The following is a 20424-nucleotide window of genomic DNA, read 5'->3' on the forward strand; positions in this document are numbered from 1 at the left end:
TATGTCTAAACTATCAAACTTCTGATTTCTACTCATTACCTTCCTTAATCATCAATTTATACTCATTTACACAAAAACTCAAAAACTATTCAAAACATCAAAAAACTTACAATTTTTCACTTTGCTTCAGTGTTGGATGATGTTTTTAATGTTGATTAAAGTTCCTTTGCCCTTGGTTGGTTGATATTTGACTTGGTGGTGAAAAAAATGAGAGAGTTTGAAGAAGTTTTGAGAAATATAAGAAACGAGGAAAGAGAAGGGTTATGGCGCGATTTAAGCTTTAAAACATTTCGGAGATGCGTCTCCCACATATCTTCGAAGATGCATCACCGGAATATTTTAACGTTAACTGATAATTGGGTGCATTCGAAGATGCATCTCTGAAATCTTGGGGCATTTAAGTATTTTCACATGGCACCTAAGTAATATATAGGATACATTAAAAAATTCCCTAGTTGTAAATATATAGTACAAGTATGATATAACCTAGTTAAATTATGGACTTTGGTTCATAAATTTGACACATGTTCACCCAACTTTGAATCCCACAAAAACTTATTGAATTCATTGATAGTTGGATGAAAATGACGCTTAATGACAAAAAGGTTATTGAATCCCTCAAACTAACAAATGCAACGCATCTATAGCTATAGAGTTGTACTAATTTTTCATCTGAAGGTAAATTTCTTGCAACTGGAGCCTATGACAAAAAGGTTAGTCAGGTCATTACGCACACTGGGAAAACATGTCTTAGTTACTCCCTCGTCTCATAAAAAGTGTTAAATTTGAACAATTCACGGTTCTTAAGAAAATGATTAGATGTATTGGTTTTGATGATAAAAATAATATCATCTACTAGAACACCCCTATTAATTATAGTTAAAAGAGTAATTAAATAAAGTGAAAGTGAGTAAATAGGGGTATGATAGTGGAAAAATAATAATAAATGATGCATTGATATTGTAAATATACAATTATTTTGAGACAGAGAAAAGGTGAAAATGAGATACTTCTTATGAGACGGATGGAGTAACACTTTATCTGTTCAATTGATTTCTAAATATTACGAGTTAACACGATCTGCTTGAAAATTGAAGAACAAAATCCCGAACATTTGTATCATTTATTCCGTTTATACATAGATTGTGACATTTCCTCTACCTGTTTCTCAATGCATGTTGTTTTATGATACACATATTCTCTAAAGCAGAAATCTACTCTTGAAGAGCAGTCATCTTTAATTACGGATGTCCGTTTCAGTCCAACCCTGCCTCGTCTTGCAACATCTTCATACGAAAAAATTGTCCGTGTTTGGGATGTTGACAATGTAAGTTCATTTTTATGGATTTTCTTTTTCTTGTTTGTTATTTGACATTAACTCTTATGTAATTACCAATGCAGTCTGGGTATTCGCTTTGTACCTTTACTAGTCATTCTACATTTGTTATATCACTAGAATTTCACCCTAATAAAGAAGACTTTATCTGCTCTTGTAACTTCGACACCGAGATAAGATATTGGAGTATTAACAATGGAAGTTGTGCTAGAATGTCAAAGGTAGGTATTTTAGCACCGTCTTACTTGATTCATAATTTTCTATTTTAGTAATTCTCCAAAACTGATAAATTTTCTTTTTTACCAATTAGGATGCACTACTACGAAAAACACATATAATAACGGTTGTGAAACACATGTAATGACGGTTTCAATTCCATTATTAGGTAGTCTGTGATTGTATGTAAGCTTATTTCCATAACGGGCAAGTGGTTGTGGTTATTATAGTTAGGTAGCGCGCTACTTATGACAACGGGTAAAGAAAACAATCATTGTGAAATAATTTATAGATCCTGGGTTCGAATCCCAGTAATGTCATTCTTACATTTTATTATTATGGATATCTCTCTACTTATAACAACGGTTGAATTAAAAACCGTTGTGATATTATGTGTTTTTTTAATTATATTTTTCAATTTTAGAGTATTCCTAAATTTTTAACCTGAATATTTCTGAATCCTATCATACCAGAAACAACAATACACCCATTCGTGAATTAAATTAGACCGAAAATTTTATTACATCGATGACACAATTCCATTAGGAACCAAAATTTGTATTACATCAATGACACAATTCCATTAGGCACCAAAATTTGTATATTATATCAAAACCAAAATGGCACAAAACAACCTACAATGTAGACATCATTACATCAAATAATATTATTTTGTTGTCTTGGTGTCTTGTCTCTTGGTGTCTTTACTTTAAACACCTATAATTTCAAATAATAATAAAAGTCAGGATGACAAGACTTTGGAATTCCAATAGACTCTATTTTCGATAAATAGTTTGAACAAAACTCATGAACTTCTTCTATGATGTGTCTTTCAATGATCGAAGCTTCCAGTCGGTGATGATTCTTCGTATATACTTTAAATATCTTCATGTATCACTCTATAGGATACGTCCACCTTAAATAAATTGGACCACAAAATTTTAGTTCTCTGACTAGATGAACAAGTAAGTTAACCATAATGTCAGAAAATAATAGAGGAAAATACATCTCCAATTGACACAATATTACTGCAGCCTCTTCTTCTAATTCATCTAATTTTTTGAAATCAAGAACTTTATTACATATAACTTTGAAGAATAAGCACAATCAAGTTATATTTACTCTTACATTTTTTGGAAGGATGCCACGGATAGCCACTGGTAGAAGTTGTTGCATCAAGACATGAAAATCATGAGATTTTAAGCCATTTAACTTGAGATCTTTCATTGATACAAGTTTCTTTATGTTTGAAGAGTAACCTCGGGAACTATGATACCATGCAAATACTCGCAAAAAAAAATCATTTCCTTTTTAGATAAAGTGTGACATGCCGGAGGCAAATAAGATATTTTTCTTCTATCTTCTAGAGCCAATTGTTTTCGTATACTCATTTTCACCATATCTAAATAGGAACTCTTATTATTTTTAGTCTTTTCTAAAATGTTTAGAAGTGTTCCTATCAAACTATCACACATATTTTCTCCACATACATCACGTCAAGACAATGTCTTACGTCGAGTCTAGACCAATATGGAAGATCAAAGAACACTGATCTCTTTTTCCAAATATTTCTCTCAACAGGACCATCTTTTTCTTTCCAAAAACAACCTTGAATTGTCATTGATAAACTTCATCTCTAGTTAAAGGTTTAAGAGTGTTTTCAAACTTCTGATATCTGTTAAAAGTCTTCTGCAATCTACGATAAGTATGATTGATTTTTAGAAATTTTTGATGCCCAAGGAAAACGGTCTTTTTTCAAACTCAAGCTGGTGAAAACATGTATGAGATTCACATATAGGACACACTTTATGTCCTTTGACATTATATCCATCCAAATTACCATATGCAAGAAAGTCGTTGATTGTGCAAAATAACATTGCATGCGTCTTAAACTTTTCACCAAAATATGCATCATCAAAGTTAACACATTTATCCCACAAAAGTTTTAAATCCTTATTTAATGGACTTAGATAAAAATCTATGTCATTTCCAGACTGTCTTAGTCCAGAATTCATCATACTTAACATCATATACTTGCGTTTCAGGCACAACCAAGGAGATAGGTTGTAAATTGTAAGAAGAATAGGCCACGAAGAATGGTTAGTACTTAGGTTACCAAAGGGGTTCATTCCATCTATGGTAAGCTCAAGCCTAAGGTTTCTTGGCTCAAGTCTGAAATCCGGAAACAATTAATCAATTTTCTTCCATCGCAAATAATCAGCTACATGGCGAATGTTTCCATCATATTTTCTTTCATCTGCATGCCATCTAATATTCTTTGCGTCATTCACATTAGCAAAAATCATCTTTAACCTTGAAATTATTGGCAAGTATCATAACACTTTAGCAGAAGGATGCTTCTTACTAACAATTTCATTGTAATCACCATTGTTGTTCTTCAACTTGTAGTGCGACTTACCATATTCTGGACATTGATCCAAATTTTCACTCTTTCTTGTATAATATGCAATCATTAGGGCATACATGTATTTTGACATACTCGAAATCCATTGGACACAATATCTTATTGGCCTCATAATAACGATCCGATAAATTGTTATCTTCTAGTAACATTAGTTTCAACAAATCAAGCAATTATGTGAAACTTTTATCCGACCACCCACATTTTTCCTTCAGATTAAACAATTTTAACAACGTAGACAATCGTGTAAAACTGGTGCGCACCTTGTATAAAAGTGAATCTTTGTCAATACATAAAGTATCATAAACATGGGCTTTCATATAAGATGATTCTCCAACATCAAGGATCATATCTTATAGTCAAGCATCCATATCTTCATCATCTTCCATGCCACGTTCAGGTTATATAATTTTGACATATTCCATTACAATATTGGTGATGTAATATTTCTTTCTTTGATCATTTTTTGATATTCCCGCAAACAAAACAAGGGCAATAAAAGATACCATTATTCTCGGGAACATTTTTTCGACGAATTCAAGGAATTCAAGAACTTCATTCTCATACACAAGACCTAATCTATCACCTTTCATCCAACTATGATTCATAACAAATTATGAAATTTATATCAAAAGACTAATGTGAATGACACATTAATGCTGCACACACAACATCCTAATATGATTATATATAAAATGAACAATACACATGACAATGGCAACACCCAAAACATGTTCACAAAATTGCAACATGAACATGGCAACACCTAAACCATATTCACAAAATTTGAATAAAACATGAATAATATTCGGCATGCACTTACCGGTTGCAAGCTTCAATTGTGGTCAAATATGGAATATATAACCACGGTTGAATAAAACAACAATAGTTGATATACTTTCAATTTTTAAATAACAATAAATGCGAAGGGGCGTGCACTTATTTTTATTGAAAAATGGAAAAATATTAATGCTGGAATTTGAAGTTTGTCATCCAAATTCTATGACCATATTTATTTTTAGGAACCGTGTTGAAAAGTTTCTTAATAAATTTTTTTAAAAAGAACATGCGCATAAAAAATATGATATGACCATGGTGGAAAAATAGTTGTTTTAATATTGTGTTACCGAATGTATATTTTTCAGTAGTATCTGTTTGTTGGAGAAGGTTTTAGACCAAAGAATCGACGAACAAATTTCAAATTGTGAAAATCGCTGGAATCAAAAGTCGTTTCCCACAAATGATGTCAATGTTCTGTTGCGGAACCAGAAATATATGAGATTGCAGAAATCACAGCGGAGCAAAACTTTTGTGAGTGATTCTACGATTTGGCACCGTGGATCGAAGGTCGCAATCACGGCACTTCTTAAACCAAAAATGTTGATCTTGAAACAATGTTGTCAATCAATGTTGATCTTGAATTAGTGTTGCTAATCTTCGATACAGTGGTTCAAAGAGGGGTACCTGCATGGTTAGTACTCCAACGCCCAAGTCAATTAGGGTTCAAGATAATTGTGTTGAAAGTGAAGATTAGAGATTGTGTACATGAAAATCTTTTATGAAGGTATTTATACCTTGGTCTTAATGGTAGAGTGGAATAAATGGGTCTCGTGTTATTGGACTTTGGTTGGTGCAGAGCAGTGTGTCAATGAGCTTTTGGCCGGCAAAGAACAGATGTTATAAAAACTTAATATTTTTAATAAATATTTATAAAATTTATATAAAATTGAATATTATAAAAAATGTGTTTAAATATTTTAAATCATATCAAATATATTTTTAAAATGCGATTGAATATTTTAAATATGAAATAATTATTAAATAATTTATTAAATATTAAATAAATTATTTTTAATATTATTTCATATTTAATAATATTAATTTATTATATAAATATTTATTACATAATACTATTAAGAATATATTAGTTGAAATATATACAACTTTGAGATTTTAAAACATACAATATTAATTTATTTTATATATTGACAACGGACGACGTGAAGGGTGCTAATATCTTTTCCTTACTTAATTGACTCCCAAACTCTGATTTGATTGCGACGACCAATATCATTGTCATTCTTTCTTGGGTTTTATCAATATGTCCCCTTTCATTTTTAGGAACAAATAAAGTTCATTGACGATTCTATTCATTCAATCGCGCGAGTGTGAGATTGCGCGCGAGCGTCGTGTTCTCATTTTTCGAGGTACGGTAGAGATTAAAACCAAACGAATTTTAACATTCAGATTTTCTTATGAATTTTAGCTTTAAAGACTAAAACCAAATAGAATTTAACATTTAAGAATTTTATCCCCAAAAAATATAGAGACGAAAATAATAAACACTATTTAAGCTTAGATGATTTTTAATAATTATATAGTAGATACATTTAAATTAGAGATTTAAACGAATTAGACTATGTGGCCAAGTGACAAAGAGCTTCCTTTTTGAATGAGAGGTCATGTGTTCAATGTCCTTTAGATTTAGGAGATATATCTCCGAACGCACCTTAAAACGGAGATACAAATATTTTAAGGTGCATCACAGATTACTTTACGGAAATACATTTTTTGTAACATACCGGAACATTGCATGTTATATTTTGTTTATGTTTATTTAGATGAAGATTTATAAATATCATCAATGGAGATAATGCAGAACTGCAAACCTCAAAATAAACATTTTGATCATGATTTTCAACAAACAAATGTGTTTTACTGCCTCCAAATTATTAATGAGTCGGACATTAAATTTTGTTGTAAATATTAGATTGTAAATAGTAATTATTTCTATTAGTAATGAGACTCATTAGTCAAAGCCCATTAGGTTTTCTATTCTCTCTTATTTAAAGCATGTAGATGTAACATGTAAGAATCACCTTTTAATATATCAGTAAAATATTTTACAACATGGTATCAAGAGCTCCCGATTTTGGGGGATTCGCTTCCGCCTAAACCCTAGCCGCCTTGTAGCGGAGTCTTTTTTTTACTGCAGTTTGCAGTTTGTTGTTGTTTTTGGGTGTTTGGGTCATTGTTGTTTTGTGTTGTAGCATATCGTGCTTATTGTTTTTGTTCACTCATCTTTGAAACCCTAACCCATCCTGTTTCTTGGTTTGTTTTCTCTCGATTGTCCTTTCAATGGCTGAGATTATTAACGATCAACCACCTCCACCTCCACCTCCCACAAATCCACCAGCCCCTATTCGGGTGTAGATTTTGGGTAAGGAAAATTTTCCTGATCTTAATGAAGTTTTTTACACTGTCCGTAGTGAGGAAACCCGTCGTCAAGCTATGCTTCATGAACAGCCCCCGGATGTGGCAGCATTAGTAGCTAGCAAAACAACAAGACAAGAACCACCACCATCATCATCCAAGAATGTTCGTGACAAATTCTATTGTGAGCATTGCAACCGATCAGGGCATACAAAGGATAAGTGTTTCAAACTTCATGGGAGGGAGCAGGTTCTTAGCCGAGGTGGCGGTTCTCGCAACATGCATCAGTATCAGGCACATGTTGCTACACATGTCCAGGATACTGAAAGCTTTGAAAAGAGGGGAACTGATCTTTCCTCCTTCAGTCAGAATGATGTGGAACGGTTGAAGTCTATGCTTGACTCCATGAGTAAGCCTTCTGGTTCTGGGTCTCTAGCAGTTATTGGTAAGAGTTTGTGTTCCCAATCTCTTACTGTTTGTGGTAATATTCCTAAGAATGCGTGGATTCTTGACTCTGGTGCTACTAATCATATGACATTTGATTCCACATTATTATGCTCTTATACCACACCTTCGAGTATTCCTTATATCACTGTTGCTGATGGCTCTCATGCTTGTGTTGTTAGCACTGGAAATATTGACTTGCAACCTCCATTCCAGTTGCAATCTGTGCTTCATGTTCCCACACTTTCCCACAATTTAATTTCCATCCATAAGCTTACCCGTGATCTGAATTGTAAAGTAATTTTTTCTATGTCCCATTGTGTTTTTCAGGACCTTACCACGGGGCAGACGATTGGAATTGCTAAGGAAAAGGAAGGGTTATACTACTTCTCTGATGACCATCCAAAAGTGTTGTCCTCCTGTTTTCAGTCTCAGTCTTCCTCTTCAGGCCTCACAAATTTGGCTTCAGCACAAGCGTCTCGGTCATCCTCCATTTTATATAATTAAGTCTATGTTTCCGTCGTTGTTCTTACACAATTCTGTTGAGTCTTTTAAGTGTGATGTTTGTCAGTTGGCAAAACACAATCGTGTATCTTTTCCTTCCAGTTTTAATAAAAGTGATGAACCTTTTGATTTGATTCATTCTGATGTTTGGGGACCTGCCCCTACCTCTAATATTTTTGGTGCAAAATGGTTTGTCTCATTTATTGATGATTGTACTCGGGTAACTTGGATTTTCTTGATGAATACTAAATCCGAAGTACCACAAATATTTATCCAATTTTATAATATGATACAAACGCAATTTGGGAAATGCATAAAAAGAATTCGTTATGACAATGGTAAAGAATATGTCAATCATACATTTTCCAACTTCACTAGTAAACATGGCATTCTCCATGAATTCACATGTGTTGACACCCCACAACAAAACGGTGACGCAGAAAGAAAAAACTGTCATTTACTTGAAGTTGCTAGATCTCTTCTTTTTCAAATGTCTGTTCCTACCTCTTATTGGGGTGAGGCAATTCTTACTGCTGCTTATCTGATTAACCGGGTCTCATCTCGAGTGTTAGGTAATAAAAGTCCTGCCCAATTTATGCTTTCACGTTTTCCATTTGTTCCTATCTTACACACTCTTGAGTCTCGCATTCTTGGTTGTGTTGCTTTTGTTCATGTTCACAAACAATATCGCAACAAATTGGATTCCCGTGCTGTCAGATGTATCTTTCTGGGTTATGCACCCAACAAAAGAGGGTACAAATGTTATCATCCTCCGAGTCGAAAATTTTTTGTCTCCAAAGATGTCACCTTTCATGAAAATGTGTCATATTTCACTCGTTCTCAGTCTCAGGGGGAGAACATAAGTGACTTAGAGTCAGAGTCAGAGTCTGAGTCCGAGTTTCTGATCCTTGGTCCTAGCCTCCCTAGAACACCTATCAGTGTTCCCTCTCTTGAACCCGAGTTGTCGCCTAGTTTGAGTTTGAGTCCTAGTTCAACACCTGAATCTGAGCCAGTAAGTGTTCCTTGTCCTTCAAGGCCTTCTGTTTTACAGGAATCAGCACCTCCAGCACCAACTCTAGTGTATCAGAGAAGAAGTAAACCTGGCCTTCTCCAGAAACAAATTCAATCGCCTGAACCGGAGGTAAGTACTGAAAATGATTCCTCTAGTGATGATTGTGCCATTTCTGATACTTGCGACACTAATCCAGTTGATTTACCCATTGCTTTGAGGAAGGATAAAAGATCTTGTCCCTCCCTATATCGACACCCTATCTCTCAATATGTCTCCACTAAACATCTTTCCACACAATATCAAAGTTTTATTGCAGCTGTTGATTCTGTGAAAATCCCATCATCTGTTGAAGAAGCATTGCAAAATAGAAATTGAGTCCAAGCTATGGATGAGGAAATGAGAGCACTTGAAAAAAATGGTACTTGGGAGATTATTGAAAGGAAAAGAGACAAAAGTCCAGTTGGATGCAGATGGATCTATACTGTAAAGTACAAATCTGATGGTACACTTGATCGGTACAAAGCAAGACTAGTGGCAAAAGGTTATACTCAGACGTATGGTATTGATTATGAGGAGACATTTTCCCCAGAGGCAAATATGAATACTGTTCGAATTTTACTATCTCTTGCTGCTTCATGTGGATGGGAGTTGCAACAGTTTGATGTTAAAAATGCGTTCTTGCATGGAGACTTAGAGGAAGAAGTGTATATGGAGATTCCACCAGGTGTTGGCATAACAAATGGAGCTAACAAGGTGTGTAAATTGAAGAAAGCCTTATATGGACTAAAGCAGTCCCCTCGGGCATGGTTTGGAAGATTCACAAAGGCAATGATGTGTTTGGGCTATAAGCAAAGTCAAGGAGACCACACTTTATTTTTTAAACATTCACAAGGAGGAAAACTGACTGTACTTCTTGTTTATGTTGATGATATTATTGTTACAGGAGATGATTTGATTGAGAGACATTTCCTCAAAGAGAAATTATCAGCAGAGTTTGAGATGAAAGACCTTGGGCAACTCAAGTATTTCTTGGGAATTGAGGTAGCCTACTCAAAGCAAGGCATCTTTATTTTTCAAAGGAAGTATGTGCTTGATCTTTTGCAGGAAATTGAAAAACTTGGATGCAAACCTGCAAGTGTTCCCATTGAACAAAATCACAGGATAAGCTTTGAGGAGGAAAGTGACAAAGTTGACAAGGGTCAATATCAGAGATTAGTGGGAAAATTGATTTACTTGGCACACACTAGACCAGATTTGGCATATGCGGTCAGTGTGGTGAGCCAATTCATGCATGATTCGAGGGTGAGACATTTGCAGGCTGTAGACCGCGTTCTACAATATCTTAAAGCAACTCCAGGGAGAGGACTTTTGTTTAAAAGAGGTGGAAATCTAACTATGGAGACTTACACTGATGCGGATTATGCCGGATCAGTGAGTGACAGAAGATCTACGTCAGGCTATTGTACTTTTCTGTGTGGTAACCTTGTAGCTTGGAAGAGTAAGAAGCAAAGTGTAGTTGTTCGATCAAGCGCCGAGGCAGAATTTAGAGCTATGGCACTAGGAATTTGTGAGCTATTGTGGATGAAACAAATTCTAGAAGACTTGAAGATACAATGTGAAGGTCCTATGAAATTGTTTTGTGACAATAAATCGGCTATTAGTATTGCTCATAATCCTGTTCAGCATGACAGGACTAAACACATTGAGATTGACCGACATTTTATCAAAGAGAAGTTGGATAGTGGACTGATAACTACATCTTACGTTCCTTCCGGGCATCAGCTGGCAGATGTGTTAACAAAAGGCTTACCAACAGAAAGATTCAAGCAACTTACTTGAAAGCTGGGAATGATAGATATCCATTCACCAGTTTGAGGGGGAGTGTTGTAAATATTAGATTGTAAATAGTAATTATTTCTATTAGTAATGAGGCCCATTAGTCAAAGCCCATTAGGTTTTCTATTCTCTCTTATTTAAAGCATGTAGATGTAACATGTAAGAATCACCTTTTAATATATCAGTAAAATATTTTACAACATATTTAAAGGCAATTATCAGCAGGAACCAAAAGGAGAAACAGGTTTGGAAAAGATGAACATAATTTAACAGTCGATTATTCAGAATCGCATGCAAAAGCAATGTCACAATTGTTTATGATATTACCTATCCGTTAGAATAAAGCAGAGTTAGTTTTTTGGCAAGTCCGACACTTGTTGAAAGATAAAAACAGTCGAGTAGTTCATTGTCCCGGCACGAGCATATCATATCATTAAAAAGGAATGAGATAAAAACCGTATTATCTGAGAAGTAATTTCGGTGCCTACGTGTATACCACGATTACCTGAAGATTATCTGGTACGACGCAGTAAGGATACAAGGAGTAACGGTGCTCTCCATGGCGGATGGCAAAACTTGACAGAACTTAAAAAATACACCTTATAAACACGCCATTGCAGCCTATGGGGACGCCATGGCGGCCATCCCATTACAAATTGCCTTTTGTGGCTGTCAAAAAATCCGCCACGCCTAATGTTGCAAGATAGACACTATGCTGCACAATACCGTTATAGAGTAACAGAAGTTGGACAAACCGCTATTGTTCTGTGCTATGCTATTTATCATAAAATGTGGTCAGATTGCCACTACAACACTATTGCATAGCAGAATTTTGACAATCCGCTATTGAGCACACTGGCCACACCATTTTGCTATGGCACCGCCATTTAACAACAGTGATATCTAAACTTTGGGAAAAGAAGTACTATCAATAGCAGATGGAAGATTGCGGCAACCAGCCAAAAACTAACCATATAAACATGGGTTTGCGCCCGATGGTGGCAGGAACAATATCCCTCGTGCCATGGCACGGCTATGACAGAAATTTGACAACACCGAAAATGTAATCACTGATCATACAGATGGCCCATTACTTTAAAACTGAAGCAACATCTGTCTAATGGACAAAATACGAAATGCTCATCTAGAACCAGCTTTGCCTAGAAGCAAAGGTGAAATCGAGTTCCATTGAATATGATCAACTTTCTAAGGAAGACACTCTTTGTGGAGACAAGGTAAAGGGACAACAAGTAGGAGGAGCAAGTTTATGCCAAATCAAACATGAAAACATCGTACACAACAACAAAATTAACACGCACTCAAACACTGGAATTGTACATCATTTCACAGAAAATGACCTTCTACACATCATCTCGAAAATAAAAAATAAAAAACAGATTTGATATAATTGAACAAAATAAAACAGTAGTATTCTATGAGGAAAAAAAATCAATCTTATTACCTGCATCTCCATGAGCATAGTTACAGTCATCACCTAAGGGGCGGCTTCGGGCATGCTTGGTCCCAGTCTTATTGCCTTCCAAATTATTACCAATAGTTCTAAGGGTGATTGCAGAGGACTCTCTTGTTTTCCAAGAATCGTTCATAAACTTAGCAGTATCCCTATTCCCGCCCAACTGCTGCCGTTTGAGCTCCTGCCAGTTTGGTGGTGACTGCCTTAACTCTTCTTCCCCATGAGCATAGCTACAATTTTCACCGTTTCTGCAGCTACGAAACACGAAGTTAGCACAAAGATGGGTCTTGAAGAAAATGTCGTTCATAAACTTAGAAGTATCCCTATTCCCGCCCAAATGCAGCCGTTGGAGCTCCTTCCAGTTTGGTGGTGGCTGCCTTAACTCTTCTTTCCATGAGCATAGCTACAATTTTCACCGTTTCTGCAGCTACGAAACATGAAGTTGGTACAAAGACGGGTCTTGAAGAAAATGATGTCAGCTTGATTGTTTGATGGAGGATGATTCATCCTTGAGGGAGGGTCCATCAAATCAATGGAATGCTCGTTGTCAGAAATTCTTGGCCTTGTGAAGGAATGAGAAGGATCCAACGATGAACATGGTTCGAAGTGTTGATTGGGAATTGAGGCCTCACTCCATTGATATCGCTGTTGGATGATGAGGCGACTTGCGGTGGTGACATGTTAAAGATTGGAATGTTGTCTGGGTCAGTCATGGCTATTGATAAAACTAACAAAAAAAAAGATCAGGTTTGATGAAAGTTTGAGTCTTTTGATTTGATTATAGTTGATGAATCAGATCAACATTGAAAGAAAATTAGGAACTGAATCAAGAACTTGTATCAAGAATGAAATAGTGACATTCAAATGGTTATAACTTATTTTAAGATATAACTTATTTAAAATATGGACTTTGGTTCATAAATTTGACCTATGTTCACCCAACCGAAACTCCCACAAAAAGTTGCTGAATTCATCGAAACATCCCTCAAACTGACAAATGCATGCGTCTGTGATAATAAAAATGTACTAATTACCAGTAAAAAGAATCAATAAAAGGTAATTATATAATTTGATCACCATCGCCAATGGCCATGTTCCAAAACTATTTGTCAGCAAAGAAGAATCCTCATCCAGACGTGGGTTGTTTCGAAGAGCACAAAATTCAACTCAGGGCTCCGCCGTACTTGGCAAGTCGGGAGATATATCATCAATCCAATCGTCATAAATACGGTTGATCTTGTTTAATTTCTTCCAAAGTAATTCCTTTTTTGCCTTCTTCTCCTCTTCCGTCATCGCAGATACACTTGCTGGTAATGTAGGTGCATTATTGGCTGAAGAACCTGTTGGTAAAGTTGGAATGACAACTTTTGTTGAATTTGCCAAGGAAACTGCAGCTTCCGCTTCAATGCCACCACCAGGAACTTGTAATTCTGAAAAGCAAAACAACCAATACTTCGTAAGTCGGAAGAAGATACACAGAAACAAAACAGTTTCAATTGTTATAATCATCTTTTAAATTTTGTTCACCATGAAATAAAATAGGCAAAATTTAAAATATGTCATGAAAAGATTGAAACACGCTTCATTGCGACCTGTAAAGCAAAAGTTGTAAATTCAATGTTCAAAAACTTTTATGTTTGGTGAAAGATGTAAAGCAAATCAACCTAAGCATAGAAGTTTTTGAACATTGAAGTTACAACTTTTGCTTTACAGGTCGCAATGAAGCGTGTTTCGATCTTTTCAAGACACATTTTAAATTTTGCCTATTTTATTTCATGGTGAACAAAAATTTAAAAGATGATTATAACAATTGAAAACTTTTGGTTTCCATGTATCTTCTTCTAACTGATGAAGTGTTGGTTGTTCTGCTATTCAGAGTTACAAGTTCCTGGTGGAGGCATTGAAGCTGAAGCTGCAGTTGCCATAGCAAATTCAACAAAAAGATGTCATTCCAACCTTACCAACTACAGGTTCTTCGGCCAATAATGCACCTACATTACCAGCAAGTGTATATGCCATGACGGAAGAGGAAAAGAAGGCAAAGAAGGAATTACTTTGGAAGAAATTAAACAAGATCAACCGTATTTATGGCGATTGGATTGATGATTTACCTCTCGATAGTCCTGAATTGCCAAGGGAGCCCTGAGTTGAATTTTTTGCTCTTGGAAACAGCCGACAATTGGATAAGGATTCTTCTCCGCTGACAAACAATTTTGGAACATGGTCATTGGCGATGGTGACCAATTTATATAATTACCTTTTATTGATTCTTTTTACTTGTAATTAGTACATTTTTATTATCACAGACCCATGCATTTGTCAGTTTGAGGGGTGTTTCGATGAATTCAACAACTTTTTGTGCGAGTTTCGGTTGGGTGAACATAGGTCAAATTTCTGAACCAAAGTCCATATTTTAAATAAGTTATATCTTAAAATAAGTTATATCTGCATGTCACTATTTCATTCTTGATACAAGTTCTTGATTCAGTTCCTAATTTTCTTTTAATGTTGATATGATTCATCAACTATAATCAAATCAAAAGACTCAATTTTTCACCAAACCTGATCTTTTTTTTCCGTTAGTTTTATCAATAGCCATGACTGACCCAGACAACATTCCAATCTTCAACGTGTCACCACCGCAAGTCGCCTCATCATCCAACAGCGATATCAATGGAGTGAGGCCTCAATTCCTAATGAACAATCAACACTTCGAACCATGTTCATCGTTGGATCCTTCTCATTCCTTCACAAGGCCCAGAATTTCTGAACCAAAGTCCATATTTTAAATAAGCTATATCATATATGTACACTATATATAGTGTAAATATTCAGCCAGAGTTGATATGATATAATGTAAACAGCACATATATGCTAATCACATTTTCATATATCTATGTAAATATATATATATATATATATATATATATATATATATATATATATATATATATATATATATATATATATATATATATATATATATATATATATATATATATATATATATATATATATATATTTATTTATTTACATAGATATATGAAAATGTGATTAGCATATATGTGTTGTTTACATTATATCATATCAACTCTGACTGAATATGGTGATTAGAGTTCAGTCAATGTTAGGTAAACAACAAATTATTCTGGTAAGTCATTAATAAAGGTATCCTACAAGATATAACAAGTTTGGTGAAAGCAAAGTATATAACTTAGAATTTTCATCATAGAATATCCAAGAATTACAAGATATAACAAGTTTGGTGAAAGCAAAGTATATAACTTAGAATTTTCATCATAGAATATCCAAGAATTACAAGACATAACAAGTTTGATGAAGGCAAAGTATATAACTTAGACTTTTCAGCATAGAATATCAAGATTACCGTTGCCTTTTAAATCTGTCTGAAGTTATGCAGATACAAAACACAAGGATGTGTTTTTACCTAAGGAAGTCATGTTTTCACCTTTCAAAACAAATTGTAATTGGAACTTAATTAGGAGGGGCTGCGCGAACGCAAGCCCCCACAGCAACAAATTATGATGTAGGCTCCACCACTTGGGTAGACCTTAGGCTAGCACCCCTCCTAAGTGCAATGGAGGTCACTTGCCTAGGCCATGGACCTTCTTGGTCATCCATTGACCCCATCCAGGTAAGTATGTTGCAAAACATCACACATTTCTCTTTTATAATTGATGCTTCATACTATTCACTAATACAATTCTGATGTGGGACTAAGATAACATATCAATAATTCTCTCTAAAAAGAAATGTGGGCATTCTTTTTGTGAAAGATAACAATCATATAAAGCTAAACTAAGACCTATTTGTTCCCCATACTTAGTGTCAGAGTTGTATTTACAGTCTATATTCACTTGGATACACCAACTCGCATTTCGATCCAAATAGATGAACTATGTATAACCATATTGCAGTTATGGAATCTCTTAAGTGAATGTATGCAATCTTTTGTTCCATGATCTTACGTTTCATGCTCTATCATGTTTTTTAGAACAGTTATTTAACAGAGGTCAAATCTTACCTTTCATATTCCAAAGATCAAACCTTTCATATCAATATTTTTGTTTCCAGGACTGAGACCAAATCTTAACTTTCATATCGACTTTGTTGAGGTTTGTGGGAGTTGAAGATTGTCATTGTGGCTGGATGAGAACTTTGGTACTGCTTTTGTGACATCACAATTTTACTATTGTGATGTCATGTTGCAACATAATACCAATACAAAAAGGCAAATTGAACAAATTAAAGGATCAATAAAGGTCGATCTTCTTATATGGGGTATTAGATGGTGTGAGTTTGGTTATGTTGCAAATTGTCATTCAATACAGTATTTAGAGGAGGGAAAAGACTACAAAATAGGAGCATATCTCCTTGCTCAACAAAATGTAGACATCTAAACCTGTCTTAAATTTGAGAGGATACTACAGCAATTTGATACTTTATTGAACTCCTTGTGATGTACACTCCCCTATTAAATTTAAACTTCAGTCATACATAATATTGTGGTTTGTAAGAATAACCTATTAGTACTGGAAGTAATTGTGTTGAAGTGGATAACTCAGAAACAAATTATAAATCTAATTGTAGAGGAATGTTAAGGATTAATACCAATGCTCAAGTCTAACACATTGAAAGGTGGCCTCCCACAGTGTGAATCAGGCGTCGACACATGAATCATATGAACAACTTATGGGAGTTGAAGGCATTAATTTATGGCTTCTAAAGACAAACCACTCAACCACATATTTGTATATCAGTACACAACTAGTTCATCCCTAATCTATATCAAATTAGAGGCATATCAAAACACAACAACAACCAAACACAGACCAAACCTTACCTAAATTTGAAGAGTTTTCAATGAGTTAGCCTCAGGCTCAAACTTGAACTAAAGTTGCAGAGCCCTCAATGAAGAGGACCCTTCCAAAAACTAGCGTATGCCGCTAATTATGACACTGACACGGTATTCTTTAGTAAAAGGCGAAAGAATAGTTCGCTATGTCATCATCACACGGCTCCGTATCTAATATTAGTAGAGTTCCTTTCATTTTATATATAAGCAGTATAGTTTCGTTTATGAAATAAATGATGTGGGACTTGAGTCTGATACCCACTCACTTGGTCCCCTATCTTTAAATACTAGTAATAAAGTATCCCAATTTAGCATAATTTAATTTCAATGCAAAAACAACACATGAATAATAACTCACCTTTGAATAGAGGAGCTATATATGAGCAAATTATCTGTTACATCTTTTGTTTTAAGTAAGTCTTTACAAACCTCACCATTTTGATGATCAAAAACTACCATGGCTATAGCACACAAAACAACCCTGTAGAAGAGATATGCATGCACCGTAAGTAAACAGTTAGGCTTAACATATTTCATTCAAAAACACCAATGAAAAACTATAGTAATCTTCATTGCACAGCAAGGTGGTCAATTTAACGTTATCAAACCCCCACCAAATTGTTCAAGCATATCAAACTGAGCTACTGCCAAACATCATATTTCACTTATAGTTAATGAAATAAAAACATGCATTAAAGATGAGAGGCAAAATTCTAAGATGTGTTCATGATATGGAAAACTTGGAAGTAATTCTACAAGAAGTAATTGTGTTGAAGTAGAAACAAATTGAAAATCTTACTGTAGAGGAATACTGAGGGTTAATAGCAATGCTCAAGTCCAAACACATTGGAAGGAGTAGCAGATGTTTCCTCGCACTGTGTAATCAGGCTTGTACAGTGACCTCCACACAAGATATCAAATCTGGTTCATACTGTTCTGCAATCGGAAAATTAGATTTATGAATTTCATATAATGGTGCTACTTACCACATATGCTCTACTTTAGACACGTTTTCTACATATAATAAGATAAATTCAGTACTGGTTAAATTACCCAATGGTAATAAGGCCATGGCAGAATTTTCTAATGAAGTGCATCTCATTGACTCTATTTTGCCTCTTATCTTTAATGCAAGATGTGTCATACGAGACTATTGGTTTTGGTAAAATAGACTCTGGACTCTACTTGTTTGAGATAGCAGAATCCTTGAAACAACATGTTATAAGGAATTTCTCTTGCAATTTTTGTAGTTCTCCATAATCATCCCATTTTCATCATCATCCATAGGTGATGTCTTATACGGAAAGAATTTTTAATGGGGTACATTTGAACAAATCTGAACGAGAGCTAAATACTTTTAAATACGTTAGTTCTTAAGAGTACATTGACCAGATCCATTTGGTTCATTCTCGTTGGCCTATTACTAGGTAGAGGAGGAGCTATGGATTTGAAATTTAATGCAACATCAGTCATCTCTTTTACAAATGGGTTCATCACAGTGATTCAATATGTGACTAAATATAACACCATTTGCAGAGGTTAATGCTTTTTAATAATACTACAAAGCTTATAATTTTATAGAATAAAACAGAATTAAACCTAAAAGTACTAAATAACAGTAAGAAATACCAAAAAAACAAAACATCCTAACATAAACTTGAACTAATGTTGCAGACCCTCAATGAAGAGGACTCTTCCAAAAACTAGCATATGCCGCTAATTATGACGCTGACACGGTATTCTTTAGTAAAAGGCGAAAGAATAGTTCGCTATGTCATCATCACACGGCTCCGTAACTGACATAACTAGAGGTCCTTTCATTTATATTTGAGCTGCTTAATTTCTTTTAGGCATAAACAATGTGGAACTTTAGTCAGACCTCTACCTTTTCTATCCTCTACAATGAATAAACATCTAAAGCCTATCACTTGAAAGTCTTTGGAACAAAGACGGCGCTGATAGAATCGTGAAGGACATGTCTAGGATAAGCAGACAACTATTTAAATCCTCACCCGAAGCTAAACTAACACCTTTATATGATCCAGTATCTTACAATATATTGACATGAAAATAACAGGCACGGATTAGTTTCATCTTGCCCCAAAACATATATTGTTCAGATGACAACAATCAGCACAAAGACAATGGCTTCACTAAATAAAAAGTAACAGATTTTGTGGGAAGGAGACAACTCAATAAAGATGATTTTGTATTCGTTTATCGGAATTGAAAGTGCAGATATCATCAGTAAATCAAACTGCTTGTAAACAACATACACTTAAAGCATCATTGATTGGATGTGCACCATCAGTAGAGCTACAACCTAACACTTTGCATAAAAATTATATCCATCCAAGGCAGAAGTGAGTTTTAAGGTGAAAAGTTTTGTTTAAAAAGCATGCAACTTTGAATGAAAATCTCAATATGACAAGTTAAAATTGGTTGAAGAAATGAATTTGCTACGGCTAACAAGCACTGAATAAAAAACATATTTACAATGTCACCTACAAAATCTTTCCAACCATGAAAAGCTCAAAAGTGGATCCTAGCTTGTTGAAATGGTAACACCGTCAGAGGTGCTTTGTTTGGTAACAGAATCTGGGAGGATTACCAGACTTATTAGAACCATTTTTTTATAAATAGATTCCAAAGCGAGAGTTACATAAAAAAGACAACAACGATAGTACAAGTTAAATTTTGTTCACAGAATGCACATACAAGTTCTGACACAAAAAAGAACAAGATATAGAAAAAACATCAACGCCCACGATTGTGGCTAAGACATTAAGGTTTTTGATGTCACCGCCAGCGCAATTACTGCAGCTACATTAACCATATTTATCTGCAATATTTAGGATTGCAACATTGCTGCGTTTTAAAACTTCCAAATGAGCAATGTACTACCTCCAAGTAAATTAGGAAAAAATCAACATCTGTAAAAAGGAATGAGAAAAACTAACTTAAATTTTTTTACTATACGAAATGACAAATGTGTTTTTATTTATTGAACCACGGTTACATACCACAAGTAGCCGAGTTTACCAAAGTGGAGTATCCAAAAAATTATTTGAAAAGTAATTATTATGTAACT

At 34.7% G+C, this 20424-nt stretch overlaps 3 non-coding genes and 1 pseudogene across 3 annotated transcripts; all 4 read right to left on the reverse strand.

Moving 5' to 3' along the window:
- Positions 1 to 12315: 12315 nt before the first annotated feature.
- On the reverse strand, positions 12316 to 13926 carry LOC127073581 (zinc finger CCCH domain-containing protein 39-like; annotated as a pseudogene).
- Positions 13927 to 15959: 2033 nt separating this feature from the next.
- Positions 15960 to 16120, reverse strand: LOC127076965 (U1 spliceosomal RNA). Its single transcript, XR_007786970.1, has one exon. It is a non-coding gene; the product is annotated as a U1 spliceosomal RNA (small nuclear RNA).
- A 1261-nt stretch (positions 16121 to 17381) lies between these two features.
- On the reverse strand, positions 17382 to 17498 carry LOC127077108 (U5 spliceosomal RNA). The gene has a single exon (XR_007787091.1). It is a non-coding gene; the product is annotated as a U5 spliceosomal RNA (small nuclear RNA).
- Positions 17499 to 19005: 1507 nt separating this feature from the next.
- Positions 19006 to 19123, reverse strand: LOC127077120 (U5 spliceosomal RNA). Its single transcript, XR_007787101.1, has one exon. It is a non-coding gene; the product is annotated as a U5 spliceosomal RNA (small nuclear RNA).
- Between the last annotated feature and the right edge of the window lie 1301 nt (positions 19124 to 20424).

Source organism: Lathyrus oleraceus, chromosome 4 (genome assembly GCF_024323335.1).
Source record: "Lathyrus oleraceus cultivar Zhongwan6 chromosome 4, CAAS_Psat_ZW6_1.0, whole genome shotgun sequence".
Lineage (NCBI taxonomy): Eukaryota > Viridiplantae > Streptophyta > Magnoliopsida > Fabales > Fabaceae > Lathyrus > Lathyrus oleraceus.